General features: G+C 40.0%; 1 protein-coding gene across 6 annotated transcripts in view; it reads left to right on the top strand.

Moving 5' to 3' along the window:
* Positions 1–656: 656 nt before the first annotated feature.
* MICAL3 (microtubule associated monooxygenase, calponin and LIM domain containing 3) overlaps positions 657–19,521 on the top strand; it is a 134,530-nt gene continuing 115,665 nt past the window's right edge. For all 6 annotated transcript variants that reach the window (XM_026070343.1, XM_026070337.1, XM_026070339.1 and 3 more), the window contains exon 1: positions 657–891. The gene's annotated coding sequence lies outside the window, so the exon portion shown is untranslated. The remainder of the gene's footprint in view (positions 892–19,521) is intronic.

A 19,521-nucleotide genomic window follows, 5' to 3' on the forward strand; every position in this document is an offset into this window, starting at 1 on the left:
TGGATGCAGGTCTGGTTACATTTGGCCCTCTCGGGGAAGGGACTGCCATTGCCGTATGTATTTGTGGAGTTCAGCCTATTACCAGGCACGGAGGCAAAATAGCTCAGCCTGAAAAGCAGCAAATAGGGCGCGAAGTGCCTGACAACTGGGTGCTCTTGGCCCTGTGCTAGGGGAACCTTTCTGGTTCTTGGGTTTTCTGGATTGTCCTTAATTTCCCTCCCCACCCTGCCTTCAGAAAAGAGAGGCAGACATGCATCCCTGTGCTTGAATATGGTGAGGAAGAAGTCTCACAGGTGCTTGTACAGAAAAATTAAGAAAAGACTAATGAAAGCTCGTACAGTTAGACACTTGTAAAATTCTGCCTTCTTACAACTGACAGAAGTGGTAAGTTGATTAGGTGTCCGAGCAACACCTTTTTAGCCATGTTTTTAATGTAGTGTAGCTTGTCACAAGTTTTGCCTGTACTGAATTGGTGTTTCACTATTAACCTGAGCTGAGACAGCTGGCAAGAGTCTGAAGAAGAGCGCTTTCCAGTTCACGCGTCTGTGGAGTCTTGATAAATCACTTGTTGGCAGACTGCATTGCTGCAGCAAGGGTGGAGGCTATCTGCTCTGTTCTGTTGTCTGTTCCTTTGCATTTCAGGGTGGTAACTGGGACAGAGTGTTTTGTGGCTTCCCCGTCCCTTCCCCCATTTGGCAGGTGATCTACAGTATGATGGCAAGAAGTTTTTAGTCCCTTTCAGAGTTTGCTCAGCCATGAGGGCCAGGATTGTTGTCTGTCTGATGGTGAATTCAGTGTTTTTAGTTTTGTTTTTTGCTGTTGTTTTGGGGAGTTTTTTTCCCTCCCCTCTTCCTCATTTTCCAAGATATGCGAAGACCAGAGTTTGACCATGTAAGTAATCCTAAGAGGCAGGAGATAAAATCTTAAGAGAAGCTGCCAGTCAACAAGGGGATTAGGGAATGTGTTTTAAAACGTGCTTGGATAATAGAAAATTCTTCATGTTTTTCTATAGGCTATTCAAGTTGAAAAGGCAGGGAGAAGGAGTGCCTCTTCTAGAGGTTTAAAGATGATTGTAAAAGCATGTTTACTGGCTCTTCTGCTCTTTTTTTTTGGGGGGGGGAGTTAATAGCTGCCACAACTATAGAGAAGGCCCCCTTTTAAGAATCCCCCTATTCATGGGGTACAGCATGACTTGGCATAGCTAATTAGTTGACACGTGGAGCACTTCACTTTAGGGTCATCAGTTCAAACACAGTCTTGGTTGTCAGAAAGTTATTACCACAGGAGGTTTGTTAATGAAGTGAGCTGGCAATCTGTCAGGCTCTTAGGGCATGAGTTTCTGGAAAACTACCATAAATGGTACTTGCAAACAACTTTGGAGTCAAAGAATTAAGCAGGTGTCAATGATAATTCAAAGAAATGAGGTAGGCATGCAGGGAGTAACAGGCATTGAGCACTCATGCTTGTACAGCTGATAAACGGGGTGTTTATACATGCCTTCCTGAACTTCAAGTAAGAAAAACTATTTAGTAAAGTGATGAGAAGCTTCTAACTATATTCATCTACATTTTCACTATCCAGATAAAGATAGAAACCCAAAATGATAGCACATTGCTGGGTAAGTTAGGCAGCAGCAGAGCTGTGCTTTCACAGTCAGACCAGGGAATCCTTGAGTCCCTTTTGACTTCCAGTCAACATTTCATGTGCACCAAGTTACAACTTTTTTGTTTCCAGTAGCTTTTTCATTGTCCCCTTTAGCTCTTGTATATACTATTCTTCATCACAGATGATATTTTGTTTCAGTGAAGTTGAGGACAACTTTCCTACAATGTAATTATCAGCTGAGTGATTAATTCCTGTGGAAAACTGAAGACTTGCAACTTTTTCTGTTGCCCTCCTGTAAGCTCTTCATGGAATGCTGTTGCCCTTCTGTGCGTCCTCAGAGGGGAGGATAAGGTGGTACCCTTCTCTCCACCGCCATTGTTTGGGGCTTAATTTACTAATTTGCTTGGATGGTTGAGGAGATTGTGTTAGTGTGGTGCAGTATTTGTAAACAGTGTTCGTACTGTAATCTTTTTTTTTTGTAGGCTGTCTCCCCCATCCAGCTTATCCCTTCTCCCACTTCCCCCTGCATGCATACCCTAAGCCAAGCTAAACAGCTTCATTCATACAGACCTGGTTATTCTTTAGGGAAGGGAATTTAAAAAAAGAAAAAAAAGAGTAACTGGTGCTGAAGTTTCTTACGGAGGATAGCAATGCTGAAAGCTGTTCTGGCTGGAAATGTGGACCTAGAATATCTCAGAAAACAGTCTTGCTTTTTCTTCTCTCTCTCCACCCCAGTCTTGCTACATTGTGGTCAGAAGACCTTTTTTAAAGTTCATGACAGTTCTGGATATTTTCTTTGACTGAAATCAGTATAACTCTGAAACATATACTCCTGACTTGAAATCATCTACTCTAGGGATCTGTGGTAAGTGAACAGAAAACCAACTGTCACATCACTAGGGTTCTCTCCACCCYCTCCCTCCCCCCCTCGCTGTGATGAGGGGAGTAAATAAGAGATGCTATACAGTTTTCACTGAAATGTGTATATACAATCTGAGAACTTCAGCACTGGGACTAAGAGTCTAGTGGCTCACTTCTATTAAACTCGCATGCCATGATCTTTCTCTTGATCTGCCCTCCCCCTTTAAAATCACAGCTGATAGATTTCTGTTTTACACCTGCACTCTTTCATTATTTGCCAAAGAGCACGGAGTTTAATGGATGAACTGAACTCTGTCCTGTTTTGATTGGTGTGCAGTGACGTGAGTGTGCATAATTCAAATGAATCGATTTCCCTGGAGTGCAAAATTGAAAAGTGGGAGGTTAGCCAGCAGGGTACGTGCTCTTTTTCTAGAGGAATGGTGAAGTAAGGGAGCAAAAATGTTGAAGCAGCTTGCTTTATTGCACCACATTAAGTGACAGCAGTGTTGGTTGAAGAGAATTCTGACGTGCTTGGGAACAGATAAATTTTGTCCTGCAATCAAATCAAATAGAGCTCCTCATAATGAAGACTTTGTGGAGTCTATGGAAGCACTCCTTAAAATGATGTCAGGCTGGCAAAAAGTGGGAATTATACAGGGACTGGGAAGGGATATAGAGACCTGAGGTTGAACTGTCAGAATAACACTAATTGCATCTAGTTGTTGGTTTACTTTGTTCAGCACTGTTTTTGTGAGTAGCCCCTTGTCTTGCTGCTTTAAAGATGAATAATTAGATTTTATAGCAAGGACAGTATGTGCTTTCTTGGCCACAGGCTTGTTTCCAGCTGAACTTGTCTTCCTGTTTCTCTGAAATTTCTGTTCTGAATCTTGAGTACACTTGTTACCCATGTAACTCAGATTCATGTCATGCCACATGAAAATCCCTGATGATTTGAAAAATGAGATATAACTTGGGTTGTCTGAGTCATAGCCATTTTCATGTTCTTGAGGACCATGCATTTTGGCTTTGGAAAGAACTATTAAAAACTACCTTAGAAACTATAGTCATTCAAGCTGTGGTTGCTTTCTGCCTGCTTAGGCAAAGCTTAATTTGCTGCTTCCTTGCAAACACATAATCACTGTGCTATCTTTAGCTGCTTTGTGGTATAACTTCACCCCATGAGAGACAGAACATCACAGATGGTTTATATTTTCCTGAACAAAACATACTCTAGGAGAATAGGCGTGCTCTGAAGCTTTTCTCTTTGAGCAGCTTGCTGGCTTAAGATGATAAATCAGATACTTTTAAAAGCTGAAAAAAAGTGATTTATGGTAATAAGATTTTTGACCTCCCAGATTCATATTAGCAACTTGCAACTTTCTCCTTTGTTGAAAGAAACTCCCCAGTGTGAGTAAAATATGTGAGCTTCTGAAGGTGTGTCCTGAATCATCAGAGATTTGGATGGTCACACTTAAAATGGACCATGATCCAGAGACTGAAGTTTGACCTTTCAAAAGTTTCCTTAATTATAGTCAAGCACTGATGAAAACTCACCATGGCAGGGGACTAGAAACATTTTGCGTATACTGGTCCTGTGCCTGTCTTTTCTAAAGTGTTGAATGTGAATGCTGAAGAAATGCTTCAGGCTTATTCTTCTTCAAAAATTACAGTGACTAACTTTTAGTCACCTCATTGACTGAGAAGAAGAAAAAGAGAAAAATACTTGATGAGAAGTGCTTTTGGCTTTTTCAAGTAAAACTGTGCATTTACTTGAATGCGACTAGGTTTTTCTTGAGAATTGTTTGATTCTTGCCACACTTTCAGTGTGTAGGTAGAAATGACTGTCTAAATTTGAGTGTTTTAAGTTTCTAAAGCCTTTTTCTGGTCTGACCAAAAAATAAGGTGTGGTATCTACAGTTAACTAGCAAAGGTAAGTCACTCTAATTTACTCTTTCCTTAGGTACTGTATGATTAATACTGGCTATTCGTGATTACACTGAAAATCTTAGCTACAATAATCTTTCCCTTTACCATTCTTATGTTAGCGTTCTAAATTAGCTTTATTTGTCATGGACAAATTAGTTTTCAGCCTGGAACAAATTCATTCCCATTGGAAATGTATAGATTTTACCTGATTGACTCTTTGGAAGACTTTTGGGAGACTTTTGAATGGGGACCTAGCTGTCCAGTTACTGTTGAAAGGCTTTTCATAAACCTTTGTCTCATAAAGTAAAAGCACGTGTGCTGATGAGATTGACGTGGATGGGAAAAGACAATACGCAAAAGTCAGTGGTTATGTTTGAAAGAGTGCTGGCTGTAGCCATATCTCACTGACTTAAGCTGAAATGTATAAATGCTTGGCAGCTCTAGGTGTGGGTAGGACAGCTATTTTCTTGTATGGCTGCTTCTGGCTGCCAAGAGAACACTTAAAAATAAAATCAAAACTGTGGCTGTGGTCAACTTGTGGTAACTGCATGAGAACTGCTGTTTGTTGTTACCAAGACCATACTGAAGCACGGTTCCTGCTTCTGGGTGATGGAAGTGTTGACAGATGTAGGAGACCTGTTTGTACTGATGCAGTTACACCAGATCATGAAGGTAGCGTAATACAGCTTTGATCAGTGTCTTCTGACTTTTGAATGCATGATAGTGGGTGCCCCTGCAATGCATTTTGTCTGGCAATATGTAGTTTAATTTCAGTTTAAACAGCTGTTATTTCAATAGCTACTAGTCATTCTTCTTTCTGTCATGGGAGGTGGTGACACAAGTTCTTGCAATAAAATGATATGCTTTTAACCTAGATGAAGCAATCTTATTCCTTCAGGAACTTTTTACCCAATATAATGCATGCTGGACAGAGATGGACTGAAAGTAAGTCCTTTTTCATGCCCTGGCTCTTTGTTCTGTGCTTTCCTTTCTTTTTCTGAAAATCCTCATGAAAACATGCCCATCAGTGGGCACAGATACTGTGCTCTCCCTTATCAAGATTCCCAAAGAAACAGGAGTGAGAAGTCTCTTCTGTCGTGTGCTCTATATCTGTGAGTAGGAGGGCCTGCGGGGGAGTGGTTTGGGACGCTTCTGGTAGGGGCTCTTTGAATTTGGCTTACTGCTGCAAGGCTCAGGTGTTTGTGCTGAGCTGTGAGCTCATAGTACTAAAAATATATTTTATCAGGCACCCGACCTGCTCTTGAGCTCTGAGGATATTAATGAATAGCTTGGGCAATATTGGAGCTTAAATGCTCTGTGTAAACACTTCAACATCTAACATCAGATATTTTACATCCCACAAGCTTGTTGCCCATGTGCAAAAATAAAACTGTGGATATTTGTCTAATTTTCTAGCAAAATTATAGAATTTGGATTGGCCTAACTGATGTACCTCCAGGTTTTTGGAGGAGCCACTCAGCAGGACCATAGCCCTAAAAAGTCAAATTAAGATCTTGGAACAAAATTCTGCTTAGTGTGCAGCTTCTGTGTGACAAGAAAAAGAGTGATAAAACTGCAAGTTTTATCATTAAACTAAACATTATGTTTTTAGAAGAGCAATTGGAACCCTTCTTAATGGGATGAGCAAGATGAAATGGGTTTTAAGTTTTTAAGAGGTATTTCCTTTGAGTTCATAGTGCCTAAATTCAGTGGAAAGGTCTAGACAAATTATTTATATTCTTTCTTGGACAGTAAGCAGGTTGGTTGCCCTTAGCTTTGCTTATGCTATTTCTGGTTAAACTTAGTGGCACTGCAACTGAAAAACAAAATAAAACTATTTTTTTCCCAACAAATTATCATATTGAAGTTGTAGGAACTACCGGAGTGTGTGTGGTTTGTTTTTGTTTTTTCCTCAAAATACTGGCATTAAAAAACAAAAAAAACCCCTTTTGCTCTGACCAGACCTTGCTGATTTTTTTAACTATTTTTTTCAACTTTCACTAGCTTTGAAAAATTAGACTAATTAGACTATTACTTTTCTTAGAGCCCCTTTCCTAAGCTATAAGAATATCTGTAGGGTGCCTCTTGAGGATCTGCATAAAACACCTGAAGATCACACTGTTTCCTAAGGGGTGGGTCCTGTCTTGTCACAAACCTTTCCTCGCCTGTTTCTGTTTTGATGGTTTTGCAGCCAGGTAGGGAATTGGTTCAAGTCTCTGATCTGACTGAACAGGCTGTTCTTGTTTCTTAGGTTAGGGGAGGGTAGTGGTGATGTGGTCTTCAGCTGAAACTTATTACTAAAGTGAGGGGGAAAGAGAAGACAACACCTTTCAGTGGTAGCATGGTCCGAACGAACTAGTTAGATGTAAGCGAAGTACAGAATTGGGTACGTGGAGATCCTGAATGTATCTACTGTTAGTTATTGCCTCTAATCAAGTGTGTTAACAGGAAGGTTATGTGGCTGAGTTTCTGACCGCAGAAGTGGTGGTGTTCCTTTCTATGGTATCATTACATCCTTAAAAGATTGAGTGATATGGTTTCATAAACTCAGTGAAACCACAGGACTGCAGGAGAAAGTTGTGAAATTCAGAAACTGGTTATGATGAGCAAGCGTGCTGTCTTTCGCCTTTTTGAAAGGCAGGAAGTGTCTATTGATATTTCTGTCTGGGGTACGGGTACTGCATTTTTTCTTTATCATGACTAAATGAGGTAGATTACATTTTAAATCTGAGTTTTAAAAAATGTATATTTCAGTGATCTGAATAAATTTTGAAAATTAGAATGTTAAGCATTTTAGAATGTCTTTGTTTCCAGTAGACTGTATACCCCGTTCTAGTCTTGCAGTGCTATACACGTAGGAAGAACAAAACGTTTGATTCTTCTAAAATATATTTATGCAGTTTAGTGTGGCTCAGTTGCTGGTAATGGTTTCACCTCTGCAATCTCTACCCATTCCAGTATAATTAGTGGTGACCGAAATAGTCTGAGAAGAGTAACCCTAATTTTAGAAAATTAGCAGGTGATTTTGGATGGTTTCTCTGTCCCTGTCCTAGAAACCATTCCTTGTACCATTCTTGGCAGTCTGAAATGGAGAAATGATACTGCAAGGAATTACCCTCCTATCCAGGAGGGCTTCTGCTTCATTCCTTGATGTTTAAAAAACAAACGAAGAAAAAAAAAAAAAACACTTGTGGCTTTTCCCATCATTCCTGTTTTTTGCAGGTTCTAGCTTCAAATCAACTGCTGACTAAACTACTGATTACCTTCTGATCTCAAAACTGGACATTATATTGTAATGATCCATAAACTACTACTAGATATGTCATAATATATTTAATTCTTTGGATGATACTTTGTGTGTTAGATAAAACCTAAACAAACCTGTCTACTGCTAAAATCAGTGTGCTTTTGTTTCATTAAACAATGAACTTGACAGCTCAAAGAAATATTGAAGTTGTTAATTTATCTGAACTTAACAATAGTCAATAGTAAAGAAACAGTTTTTAAATTAAGCATTTCTGTTGCTCCCAAACCTTAATGCCATATGCAAAGGGCAGTGGTTGAAATGGACTTTGAGGAGTTTTACCTGGATGAATTTTAAGGATTGTAGGAATAGAAAGGTGTTTAGTAATATGCAGAGCTCTGTTACGTCTTTGCAATGTGCCTTTCATTTGCCCCTTGAGGAGACAGGTCACTGAAGGAAAAACTTCAGATCAAATCTTGAGCCGAAGAGATGAAGTATTTGATTTCAGGATTGTAGGTGTGTGGATTTCTCTCTTTAAATGACTACAAGTTTGTTTTTAAAAATCAGGTCCCTTTAGTAACTTGCTTTTATTTTTTTCCAAAGGGCGGGTGGCTACGTTATGTATCCCATGCAGAAGAATCTCGGTTAACAGTGTTATACGTGGCAACAGCTGATCTCTTTAGCCTAAGCACTTATTTTGTTGCGCCATAACACAAGTTTTGACCAAAAATTGTTGCTTTGGATACTTTATTCCAAGCTTCAGCATAAATTTAGCAGTTTATGTACGAGTCTGGACAATGATGGCAATGTACAGTAATGTGGTAGCTGAGCTTGCCCAACACTCCTATCTGGGCTGCAGTGAAAAGAGAGATTGATCTTGTGCAGTGATGACACTAGAAAAGGTTTCAGTTGTTCAGTGCTGTTAGTACTCATGTCCAGACTAAACTGGGTGGTTCGTACCCTATAGAAGGCTTAGTGTTGCTTTTCCTGGTTGCCAGAGGATTTGGGTGGAGATAGCTAGATTTTAAATAGACCAAAAAAATCCCCGTTTTGCATAAAGTAAAAGTTCTTTTTAACATGAAACTTTCACTGGAGAGCTTTGGTGTTGTGATCAGAGTACTGGAAGATCTGTGTGGAACAGTGTAAAGTAGTATGCCCTGTATTGCCCAGAATCTGTTGCCTCAAATAACCATTGTAGGAGCTGTTCCCCCATGTGATCAGACTTGCCATTTACTTGGCATCTGATTAGTTTCTGCCCAGTTAATGGAAGCAGTCTCACTCCATCTTTCATACGCCTTACCCCTTTGAAGATGCAGAGGTAATTAATTTCAGTTTTAGACTGCTGCCTGGAACTACTTCCAACTTTGACCTGATGATCTTCTCAAGCCCTGTTGCCTCTTTGCCCCCTATAAGGGGGCGAGGAAAGGAAGAAAGGCCAGAGGGATGAAAGGGCTGACCTGGTAGAGGTTCTCCTGTTCACTTGCTGTCCTTACCTGCATGTGTGTAATAGATTTCTCCTAAACAAGACTTTCTTCTAAGTCAGCTGTTTGTAGGATCAACCTACTCTATTGCTAACTTCTCAATCTGCCTTCCCCTGTAAGTGACCCCCGCCTTTTTTTTTCCTTGAGTAAATTGACCTGTTTTTCCAAGTGCTCATAGGTAGCTACCCTGAACTGATGCTAGAAACAACTTCTCATCCCAGAGGTGAACTTCATTTTAATGAATGACTTCTTCCTATAGCAAAATTAAAATGTCAGCCCTGCAGGAACTAACGCCTCTTGATTGCACTAAAGTTGAACCTGGCGTCCTTGAAGGAATGGGTTCTACTAGTCTTCAGTGTTTCAAGTCTCCTTGACACATTTGCAAGTCATCCAAAATGGGGCTTTGTAAAGACAAAGGTGGAGAACTTAATTTTGAAGGTAAACATTTTCCCTTCCTGTCAGTRTTGCATTTCCTCACAGCCTTGTAACACTGACAGTGCAGGATAAGAGAATAATCTCTGGCTTTGAACAGTCTATTTAAAACTTTGTGGCTTAGTTCCTAACTGAACAGCTATTCTCTGTGGCCTCACTGCCAGGAATCTCACTCTACACTTGGAAAATATAGCATGGATCTTTTTTCTTTTTATTTGTTTATTTTTACTGTTGACAGGTGTGAATATCCTTTTTGATGTCATTAGGTGTCTCTTCCATACTGCAATGCCTAAGAAACTCAGATGTCTCATGTCAACATCTCAGGCAATGTAATCAATTCTGTGATTTCTTGAGGTTCTCTTCAGTGTTATTTTCTGATTCTGCCAGAGTTTGTTTACTACAAGTTCAGTTGTCACTGAATGTGAGCAGTAAGGGTTTTTTTTGTTTGTTTGTTTTTTGTTTTTTTTGGGGGGGGAGGAGAGGAGAGAGAAGGGGAGGCAGTTTAGTTGAACCTTTGGGCTAGTCCTTGCATTTATTTAGAAAGTAGAATGTGAAATGGGATTCACAGCTACAAATCCCATCTACTAGGCAGTAGTTTTGTGTGTTATCTTCATGAGTTAAGCTTTCTTTTGTTTAATGTTCTAAAAGGCCTGGAAATAAACATTTTTGTTTCAAGGTAAGGAAGAAATCTGAAGAGCTTGTGGATTTCATGAATATAGGAAAAAAAGTGACCTGCTGCTCTTGGCTCTCTTGACTTTACCTTTTAGGGTGATGCGTGCTGGTACTTGAGCATCTATCCTCTCTAGTACTGCTGTGTTATTGCATCAAAATTAATCTGCATGGAGGTTAAATATGCAGGTCTGTCTACTGTGAGGGGTATTATGTTACTAGGTTTAAAGTGTCCCTTGTGACTCCAACCTTGGAGATATTCAAAACCCGATTGGACACAGTGCTGAGTGACCTGCTCTAGCTGACCCCGCTTTGAGCAGGGGCGGTTAGACTAGATGATTTCAAGGCCCCTTCCAATCTCAACTGTTCTGTGATTCTGTGACTCTTAAATTTTTAATTTGTCCCACTCATCAGATAGCTGTTTTAAACAGGGCGGACTGGTGCACTTTCCTAATTGACAGCCTAATCAATTTCCCAAATCAAGAGGAGAAAGGAAACATGGATGCTTTCCCCAAGAAATGATCCTTATTTTTTCTGCAGCCAAATGCWCTGGTCAGGGGGAAGGCTAATGGCATGGCAGGTTGCCAGTTTAATACTGCCAGGGCCAGCTTAGTACTGACTCATGTTGCTGAGTGTAGCCTAATTGGGAAAGACTAGTTTTTCTTTTCGTGCACATGTGCTGTTTTTCCATGAATGGAATTTAACTTCTTGTATTCAAAGGATGAAGCCAAAAGATGAGCAAAATTAATGCATGCTGGAAGTTTCTCTATGCTAAATTCTTTTTGTAGAAGAGACATTTGATAGAGTGAGTCCATCCTGCCTGAAAACTCTAGCCAGATAGCATCTTTGCTTTTGGCTGTAAGAAAAGCTGGATCTTGTTCACTTCATGCAGTCATCTCTCCTTGAAGTTTGCTATGTCCGTGGAGGTTTATTTACACCCAGAACTTGGGATGGGCTGACCTGAGGAAGGATTTGAAATGGTTGTGGGCACAGGTCAGTATATGATGTTTTAGTTAAGTGAAAAACAAACCCACCTTAGATAATGGAATGGGCTTGTTGCATCCACGTCTGCCTTGCTGCAAGTAGCTGTTGTATACTGTAGTCAACTCCTCTCACAGGTTCCCTATACTGCTTTGAATGCTTCCTGGGAAAACAGCTTTTAATAGCCATGTACCTATCATATTGGCCATTTTGAATAGTTACCTTGCTATTAAATGACTTACCTATGCTTATGCTAATGCAACGTGAGGTATAACCATTAAATAGCCCTTTGCTAAAAGTGGACTGCTTTGTCCCCTGGAACACAGCTATTGGGAGACTAATGCTTAGATACTGACATTCAGAGACAGTGAGTGCTGTGGTATATACAATGGAGAAATGTATGGATGCCACTAGGACTCCCTCCAGTGTGGCCTGTTAGCTGCTGAAATACTAAATGCAGTGTGACTTTGGAGTTACATCTCTCAGACTATACAAAGAGGGAGTTACTGCTATGAGGTCCTCCATACTACACACTGGCAGACTGTTTTCTCCAAAGGCAGGAAATATAATGGGCAGAGAGACAGCCAGAACCACTTTTAATAGTTGGCAACCCAAATTGAAGAAGGGACTAGTTCTTGTGTCTAGTGAACAGTATTTTGTTGCACTGTCAAAGACACAGTTTCAAATTTCTTACAACTAGATACTATAAATTTGCTGCTGGTTTGTTCTCTGTTTCTCTAGGATACTAGCATGTCTCAAGCTATGGCTGTTTATAGAAGTGCCAACGGATCTAGAGTAATAGGGAAAGACATGTATGAACACTGAGCTTGCTGTTGAACTTGAGACCCTGCTGGTCTGCTTAATGGCTGTATTACTGTCAAATGTGATGGGTTAGCCAGGAGACTAATGAAAATGAAGTCACATAGCATTACATAGCATGGTGTTACACAGCTTGTATAGAAAAGGGGAAACCAGGCTCACTCAAGATCAGTTCAGAGCAGTCCCGAGTTATGAACTACATTTGTTTAGTGTATTCTAGGCATTTTTAAGAGCAATTTGAAGATATGTTAAAGAATTTTTCTGCTTTGGGGATTATGGGACTCCTGGGCGATGTACTACATGCCTGGTACATTAGAACAATACTTACCCTTAGATTCCCTGATTTAATTTGGTGAACTGATTATACCTGTATAGCTTGTAGTCATCTTACATTCCTTTATTGGCTTCAGGGACAAACACAGATGTGGCGTAAGTTGCCTGTAGCATGTTTTTGCATAGCATCTCCATGCCTTTCAGGAAGAACAACATGTAGAAATGTACCAGCAGTTATTAATGTGTTGCTTCTGCACCCTGGTAAGCTACCAAAAGCACACCTCTTCTGGAATTTTATGAACCTCTTTCCCTTCTTTCCAAACAACCACCTCTGTTTCTTTCAGCCCTGCTCACATAGGCAAAATTCTGGAAGTCCATTACCTTCTTCAACTTTCAAGGCTGGTATTCTTTAGAACAGAAGAAGTAGTGATATTTCATCTGTGCTGGCAAGGAAATGGAGTTTCAAATTGCTATGTTCTCCTCTCTCCCACTTCTGCCTACCCTGCACAGCACAAGCATCAGTAGGAGGATGAACAATTACAGAAATGGCTACAATATCAGCTACTTTGACAGAGAAAATTAATCTTTATGGCAGTACAGGCCTTGAAAGCTGATAAACTAACACAGCATTATGAACCTTCAATAAAGCTTTTTTTTTGTTACTCCTTTCAGTTTAGTATATGTAAAACATGTTTGCATTCATGGTTATGGTCACTTGATTCTGGCTTGAAACATCAGTTGTGCATATGTTGTCATGTCCATATATGTATAGTAATATTAAACCAATGGACTGGTTTGAAGGCAAATCCTAGGATGTGGTCTGTTTCTTTTCAGACTTGGGAAACTATATGCTACTAATAAAGTAAGCCTCCTTTTTTTTTTTTTTTTTTTTTTTTTTTTTTTTGCCTTGGATCTTTCTCTCGGGGGTTGCTCTAGAACCTCATTTCTCTGGTCTATAAAACATTGAGTTGTAGTCTAAAACCAAACATGTATTCTTACTTCTGCTGCCAGAAATGGGTCAGGAAGTATGGGAAATGGGAAGAGCTGAACATAAGTTCTTTATTAGTTTGACTGGCTTAACAGACCTCACCTGCCCACATTGAAGACAGAACTGTGTATGCTTCTAGGTGAAGTTTTATCAATCTGACTGGTGGCATTAATATTGCACTCTTTCCTGGAGAATCTTCTACATCCAAAGATCATACTTGTTTCTCTCACAGTTTGATCAGTTGTACTGCGAAGAGCCTTGGCACTGTTTCATCCTACTTTTATTGCTCTAAAGCTTGAGGCCAGTGAGTTTTTCTTGTATGGTATTTTAATTCTCTGCGAGGAAGCACAATATTCTGAAGCCTGTACTGCATCCCACAAAAATTTTGCTCAGGTGTGAACACAGAACACTTCTCATTGCTGACAAATCCACTCGTAACTCTGAGTGCAGCATGCTTGCATCATCTGAAATACACAAGTCCCTGTACATAGAAGACTTCTTATTCTTGATGCCCTTCAGTTGGTGAAATGAGTGAGGCTAGGATTTCATGAGTACTGCACCTTATCAGAGGATCTCCTTTGGGAATAGCAAATAGCAAATAATATTTGAAAGGGAAAGACTGGTTGAGGGGAACTGTTACTGTACATGTTCTTTAAGGATGAGAGGTGTGATGCTAGTATGTTGAGACTAATTTGATCTCTCTGTATATACAGTCTATAGGAATAACTAGAACTTATGCAATACAAACAGCATTAAATTTCATACTGTAAATTCAATACAATCTGGGATCCAATCACTTGGAAATGACTGAGGAGGGAGAAATATCCATCCCCATGACAAATTAATACATAGAGATATATACTAGAACAGGGTTGTAGCTGTAGCAAAAGCAAGCCCAGAGTTATCAGGAGAAGGTATTCATTCCATTATAGAACACTTTTGAGACCTTATCTGGACAAATACAGTGTACATCTCTAGTTTTTCATAAAATTACGTCCTTTCCCTCCACCAAAACAAACTGAACAACCATACAGTCCTGCCTGGGAGGACTAGGAAAGCAGTTTGCTTATCTTAGACTCGAAGAGCCTAGGTACAATGCAGATCAAGAGGGGGTGTGGCTGCTGTCTATAAGTATTTGTAGGAAGGGAGGGAAAGCTAATGGGTAGATCAGTATCATCACAAGAACACAGAGGTATAACCTTGGTTTGGAAATTAAGAGAGCTCTTCACTCTCAAAACGACTGGATTTGGGAAGAAACTTTTGAGGTGGTAACTGGGATAGAACAAAAAGCATTACTAATCTCAGTTATTACAGTATGATATGGCTCCAGAAATCATCTGTTTCTGTCAGCCTCAGATCCTTCTGTGTCTGCCTTTCAGTCTTCCAAATGAGTGTTTCAGAATTATCCCACATAGTTACAAAATAAAGTTCAGTAGTTACAGTAGAAGGCACATGTCCAGTCAGTGGTATCAGCCAGAGAAGGGGAATAAGCCATATTGCTTTCAGAAGAAAGAGAAGTAGCAGCATTATAAAAATGACAAGAAAAAGAACGTTGTTTTTTCACTGAGGCTAAACAGGATTCGAAGATCCCAGTGTCAAAGAACTTTCTAGTCTACCCTGTGAAATGTAGTTCCTAGGCAATCTTTCATTACAGTTAGCTAGATCTCTCCCTTCTATGGAGAAAACAGTATTTCTTATGATAATTTCTGAGGCCCGTGCATTTGGAAGGGTAGGGAAGGGAAGAGAATAGGCATATGGCTTCCATTGGTGGCTTCCGGTATAATCAGAAACTAATTCTTTGTATTACTCAGTCATCAGATTGGGGAAAAACAAGCATTCTTAATGGCAGCATATGCTCCTATTAGTGTAAACTAATGGTAAATATATGAATATTAAATTGGCTAATACCAGTGAGCAACTGTGGAGGATGAGTGGTGTCTGGATGTTGAAGGTTGCAGGTTGTCCTCTTGGGAGAGGAGCTTCCCGTTTACATGGTGGTCTGCTGCACAGGAGCACTGTGTAGCGTTCCAGGCAAGCGTCTCCTGGCATGCTGAAGTTTTGCTGCTGCTGCTGGTCATCCCAAGTTTACAGAGCTGTGCTGTTCTGCTAAACCATGCTAGTTGGTTGAGTTTGAAAACGGCAACTGGATGAAGCTAAAGAAAGCATCACTTAATTTCAGTATTTTTCTACTTAAAGAGACTTTCTCAGTCCAATTCTGAAGTTATTACCTGCCTGCAGATGAACTAGCAGCAGCCTGTTTGTCACTGAGAAGATCACAACAGTTACCTTTAGTCTCTCTTGCTCATTTTCACTCCTTGCTGCATTAAAAACATTTTGAAAAAAGATTGGTTTGGCTAGCACTCAAATATTAGATGGATGATATGAAATGAGGAATCAAGGAAGCTATTCAGTTTGAGCCCAAGGTCCAGAACTGAATCATCTGCCAGGGGAAATCCTGGAATGCGCCATACGACAAATTCAAGCCTGCGAACAGCACAGTGGCAGAGCAGCATGTGATGGGCTGTCGGACCACACTGAACAGAAGTTGTTTCACAGTATGGTAGTTCTCTGTGACCACTGAGAGCATTAATGGTGGGATATTAAAGAGGCATATGTGGACATCTCACACACGAGGTTATTGTAGGTCCCTTGATGGGAGCTCCCAGACCTGCATTAAGTAGAAAGTGTGGACAGGCACTCTTATAGAGCACTTTCTGTGCAAGATAGCTGGGAAGTTTAGCTAAGGGTATCTGCCTAAGACCCCAAGATATCCTTGTAGGAGAATGTTTTTTTCTTTGGCTTTTGTCCAGAGGAGGATTGAATTGAAAGGACTAGATAGGTCCTTGATGGTGAAAGGCAAGGAGAAGCTTTTATGTGTGCTCACTCGTAGGAGCAAATTCTGCTGAATGACATCCTTACACTTAGTTTGGATTAAATCTCTGACTAATTCGTACCAAGTCTTTTCATGTCCCCACCAGTGCAGCTGTATTTGAACAGACTAGTAATGTCTGCCTCTGGAAATGATGACTGCCATCTTACTTCAGAAGCTGTGCTTGCCAAAGCTTCAGGGAGAGGAGAGCAAATCACAAACCCACCCCCACCTCTTTCCTCTGTAACTGATTTCCTAACAGATTTTCATTTGCTCTAGGCACTGAGCTTGGCATCTTCTCTGCTGAGTGAGGCATCTCATGTGTGTTCAGTGGCTTGAGGGGGATCACTGTCTGGCCAATTGAAACTGTTTCAGCATTTACTGAGAGTCAAATGTCCAGCCAAGTAGGGAACATACTGCCTGGTTACTATTTTTAAGCTTTGTAACAGTATGTGCAAATGGTATTTACTTATGTCCAGAGTAGAAAGTTCCGTGTTACAAGTTTTCCTTTTGCTATACTCTGAACTCTGCCTGGTAATCTGGATTACCTTTTCTGTATCCATGCAAGCTGTTTTTCTGGGGGAAGTTTTGTTATGTTTTACAGCATGAGAAGTTGTAATTTCACAATTCTGTCTAATCTTTTCTCTACCATTTGTAACAGTTTAGCTAAAATGCTTAAACAGGTTATTTGCTTAGACTGTCTTCCTGTCTCTTGTGATTCCTGTAGCCTTCCTTTTACCTATGAGAAAAAAGAATGGTGGGTAATATCAGACTTACAGGATTGTGTAAGAGAGGTGAATTTTCATTAAGTTGCTAGATTTGATCAGTTGTTACTTGACGGTCTCTTAGTGAAATTTATTAGTTGCTAAGGGTTGGGTTTTGTTTTGCTTTTTTTATTATTATTTTTATTAAGGATGAGAGTACCAGAGTGCAAACGGTGGGTATTCTTATCTTTGGAAGAGGAAGGATTTACATGAGCAGATTTTTCAAGTGTTAATACTAAGTTAAGTTTAATATACTGTCAGATTAAGAACTCTAGGATGTAAGTACAGTAAGAGAATGCTTTGAGGAAAGGGTAGGATAGAGATTCTTTCTTCTGATGGTGAAAACATATCTACAGGAAATCAGCCTGTGGCAGGTTTTAGAAAAGAAAAGATTTGTGGCACCTGTGGAAGAGAGCTCAATAAAAGGATCTAAGTTGTAACATAAAAATTATGAGTTTTTTTCTGTATGTTTTTTTTTCTCTTTTGATCTAATGAATTGGGATGTATTGTTGTGTCCATTGAACGTGTTCAATATCTTCTCTGTTATTGAGATGCTTGTGCCTTAAGCGTCTAGACAAATAAGTCCTATCCTGACAATGAGGTGTATCTCTGTATTGAATCTGCTAGTCATTCAGACAAAGAAAATTCAAAGCATGCTGGAGACCAGTCTCTTCCTGTTCCCTTCATATCCTTTTGTGTGTTCTGTTCAAGCTCTGTTCAGTCAGTAGTGTTCTCACTGATGTGTGCAGTTCTCTGCCCTTTACAAAATGGAATTAAATTGCTTAATTAAAGGTATTATGGTCTAACCTAGTGACCAACATGCAAGAACAATACAAGCCTGTGGTGGCCTGCAGAACATCAAGAAATGGCCTGCCACACATACCCTAAATTGAGTTCCTTGCCATGGCCATTTTTGTTCTTAGATATGTAGTGAGACTACACAGTACCCATTTAATGCACAGCTTTAAGGGGAGAGGAGAAGTAGGTACAGTGATTTGGGCTACATGAGTGGGGTACACAAGTCAGTGATTGTAAACACACTGTGGGATTTCTTCTGGCAGCAATGAAACATGAGAGAACTGGCCTGCTGATAGAGTTTGGGTTTGTTGGCTGGGCATTGGGTTGGGAGCAGTGGTAGGTGGACACATATGATGGTTGAGATATAGAGTGCTGGATGTATTGACAGTAAGTGAGTAGTGAACGTGTGTGGCAGGTAGGGAGTAAGGTGCTGGTCCTGACCTAGTTGCCGATGAGTCCTTGAGATGCTGTCCTTGGCTGGAACTTTCCCATCAAGAACTAGGAAATGTGCAGGGGGAGGCAGGGAAGCACTCACTTTTTTGTGGTTTACTGCTGATATAAGCCTTAATTTTTATAGGAAGATTTGTATTTAGTTCTAAAGTCCTGGAGGTCTGGTTTAAGGTCCAATTTCTGAGGTACGTTTTCCATGCTCTGCATGTATATTTTAGCTGGCAATTATAAAGGCTAGGCTTGCACCCACAAGTTGTTGCATGGTCCCAGCCCTTCCTGGACTTTTCCTAGAATAAAGTTTGGGATTGTTTTGTTTTTCCAAATTCAACAGCCTCTAAGTGAAGTGTTTTGTGGGTTGAAGAAATTTTTATGGCTCTTAAATTCAAATGTCTGTTTACTTTGGTTTCTTGGCTCCCAAAATAATCTTGCAAGATCTGTATTAGGAAAAAAAAATCCCGAATTTTTAAGTCCTTCTGCTTTCTGTATTCAATCTTCCTGAAACAGGAGATACATCCCTTAAATAATCTATTTGTACTGACCTGTGTGATATATTCAATTTGTGACACCTTGGCTAGTTGCAGCATATGAGAGAGGGGGAATGGAATTATCAATCTTTTAATCCTGTTTTCTGGCTACCTTTTCTTCCACTGCTTCCTTTCCAGAAAGTGCCTGCCTCTTTTACACACCCTTAACAGCTGAAAGTTGGAAGCAGCACAAATAAAACTTGCTCTTCTGTGTACATTTTTAATGTCTGTAACTGGAAATACTGTGGGGTTTTTTTTTTGGTTTGTGAGAGTCTGGTATTTACCAAACCACTGGGGAATGAACCTTGAAGTTAAAAGTTCAGGCAGCCACCTGCCTTGATTAGGATAAATACTGACACGAATGACCAAGTTTTTGAGTTTGCTCCTGAGATGCTCTGATGTCTCTCTTGATGACCCAAATGAAGGTGGCTTTGATAACTTCAGCCTAGTCTGGACAGCGTGCAATTAGTAATCTTTGCTGACCTGTATAAGGTAGAATTAGGTGGTATAAAGAACTGAAGTACATAGCCGGAGATAAGTGCATAATAGAAGTCAAAAACTTTCTGTAGTGCGAGCAGCTATTATACAAGATGCTAAACCTTTTCAGTTACTAAATTTCATGAAAGCGTTTTATGCGCTCTTTAAAGAGCAGTATTTTTTTTCTCTTTTTGTCACTTGCAGATCATATGATTGTGTCATTCTTTTTGTCCCTGTCGATTAGCTTTCCTACATTATCTTTTGTGATCGTTGTAGTCTGTATTTTGATGCAAAGTTCTGACGCTTCACTTTCTTATATAAATTAAAAAAATGTTTTCATGTGGGTTTCATTAGATAGTT

Source organism: Apteryx rowi, unplaced genomic scaffold (assembly GCF_003343035.1).
Source record: "Apteryx rowi isolate R43461 unplaced genomic scaffold, aptRow1 scaffold_31, whole genome shotgun sequence".
Lineage (NCBI taxonomy): Eukaryota > Metazoa > Chordata > Aves > Apterygiformes > Apterygidae > Apteryx > Apteryx rowi.